Source organism: Myotis daubentonii, chromosome 10 (genome assembly GCF_963259705.1).
Source record: "Myotis daubentonii chromosome 10, mMyoDau2.1, whole genome shotgun sequence".
Lineage (NCBI taxonomy): Eukaryota > Metazoa > Chordata > Mammalia > Chiroptera > Vespertilionidae > Myotis > Myotis daubentonii.
This window is the reverse complement of record NC_081849.1, coordinates 61,754,381-61,757,175: the sequence shown is the minus strand read 5'-3', so window position 1 is coordinate 61,757,175 and position 2,795 is coordinate 61,754,381.

The window sequence follows — 2,795 nt, the reverse complement described above, 5'->3', positions numbered from 1 at the left end:
AATGTGTCCCCTACTGCTTCCTGTCCCCTGGCAGGAAAGCTGAAGGCTGTGGGGGAGTTTTTGTCATTAAGAAAGCCAAGTAGAACCTTGGCCGGTTTGGCTCAGTGGATAGAGCGTCGGCCTGTGTACTGAGGGATCCCAGGTTCGATTCCGGTCAAGGGCATGTACGTTGGTTGTGGGCACATCCCTAGTGGGAGGTGTGCAGGAGGCAGCTGATCGATGTTTCTCTTTCATCGATGTTTCTAATTCTCTATCCCTCTCCCTTCCTCTCTGTAGAAAATCAACAAAATATATTAAAAAAAGAAAAGAAAGCCAAGTAGAACATTCTTTTCTTCTCTTCAAACTGATCCGAACTGAGCAATTTAGACCCAGCAATTTTCATCCAATATTTTTCTCCAATAGATTATTTTTTTTGTTCTGAACTAATTTTTTTATAAGTAAATATCACTTAAGTTTAGGAGTTTAGGTGGCTCCATTGCTTTATTCGCTATATGTTTCTACAAATAATACAATGTGGTGTTAGCACTTGACCATCACTTATGGTTATAAAACCAAACAAACGAAACAGGTACTAACTCTTCTAATTTTTTTGGAATCACTCCCATTGTCATCATTTGATTAACTACCATTCTCCATTCAGAAAAAGTATGTTTGGTTTTTTTTTTCAAAAATGTCCATTGAAGCTTATTTAGCCATCAGGTTTTTAAAAGGGTTGATTGGCATTTAAATTAATTATAAAATAAAATATTAACAATGCTTATATTTTTCAGGTTTTTATATACTTTGGTGTTTCATTGGACAAACTAACCTAAAAAGAAATTGTCCTACTGCTCCTGACCAGTATATAGCTTATGCCACTTGCTCCTCATCTCATGAGTTCACTAACACTGACCTTGCTCAGAGGAGTCACTGATCACACACTTGGATGATGCAGCAATGATCAAATTTCTGTTTCCAAACGTTTACTCAGTTAACTTTGGTATTTATCTTGTTGCAGACCTATAACAAAGGATTCATGGTTCAGCAGGAGTTCACTTTGAGTAGCACTGATCTGATGGAAACTATAGATACACAGAACACTGTAGGCGTGTAATAGCTCTCACTTGAGTACTGCATTACAGCCTACAGAGCACTGTCACACGCACTAACGCTTAGCGTAACTCAAAAAGGGTAATCTTACTCTCATTCTGCCATCAAATATCCCACAGCTAGGAAGTGACAGTAGGGAATTAAAATCCCCAGTCCAAAGTGCTCTCTCACCTACAATTCCCAAATACCTATAAAAAACCAAAGTGCATAGTTATATGTAGTTATTTCTTGCAGTGATTTGCTGTGACAACTCAGTTATGGATGAAATAGTTTCTTTTGATGACTCATTTTCTAGATAGATTTGAGTGTATTTGTGATCCTATAAAATGTTCTAGAGTCAATTTTGTTCTCTAAATTTATTGTTATCTTAAGATATAATTAGGAAAGTAAATTAACTGTCATTTTTATAAAATGTCACTTTATAAAAAAATGAAATCTTTTCCAGCCTTTCTCAAGGTACCTGAAATTAAATGTATTCTACCCCCATCATTTCCATGAATGAAAAATGGGAAATTAAAAACAGGTCTCTTAGAATGACCATCCTTCCAATAGCTTGAAGATTAACCTTTTCATTGCTATTTTTTGACCACTTCTTATAAAAGAGGTTGAAAACTAAAATGCCCACAGGGCCGAGTAGGTAATGTAAGGAGGGTAGTAGGTGGGGTGGGACAATGGTGAATTGTCCAAGGCATTGTGGTCAAATAGGGCAGCTGCTGGCTCTTATCTTCAGCTCCTTGTGACCAAGCATGACATGAGCACAGGGCCATTATATCTCCTGATATTTCAGAAAAGTTGGAGATCTAGATTTTTATTAGATTTTTTTTTTGTTATTTTTAAAAGTTGGCAGCAAATTAAAATATTTTGAAACACTGGGGAGCCTAATGAAACCTAGCTGCAGTTGGACTCAGTGGCCAGCTAATCATTTACTGCTGACTTGTGTAGAGATAAGTGGTTCTCACCTGAAAGTTCTCAGCTACTTGGGGTCATTAGGAAGAAAGTGATGTCATAGGTTTTAGAAAGCTTTTCTAAGAGGTGAAATAAAGTTTTCTGCTCAACTCTAACTTTGCCAGAAAATTTAGTTAACAAAGCACCCCCATTCTGATCACTCTGGTGCTTGTAGTGTGTATTCTATTGAAATTTTTAAATTGTAAAATACACATAACATAAAACTTACCACTTTAACCTTTTTTTAATGTATAGTTCAGTGGCATGAACAATAGTCAAAATGTGCAGCCTTCCATTCTCTAGAACTTTTTCATTATTTCCAATGGAAACTCTGTGCCCATTTAACTGTCTTTTGTGTCTGGCTTATTTTAGCATGTATTCAAGGTTCATCTATGTTGTAACATGTATTAGAATATAATTCCTTTTCAAGGCTGAATAATACACACACACACACACACACACACACACACACACACACGAGGCCCAGTGCATGAAATTTGTGCACTCTGGGGGGATCAGTCCTTCATTCCGGCCTGTGCCCTCTCTCAGTTTGGGAGCCCTTGGGGGATGTCTGACTGACAGCTTAGGCAGTTGGACATCCTTAGTGCTGTTGCCACCGCCACTGCGCTCGCCAGCCATGAGCCCAGCTTCTGGCTGAGCGGTGCACCCCCTGTGGGAGTGAGCACACTGACCACCAGGGGGCAGCTCCTGCATTGAGTGTCGGCCCCCTGATGGTCAGTGTGTGTCATAGCAATCGGTTG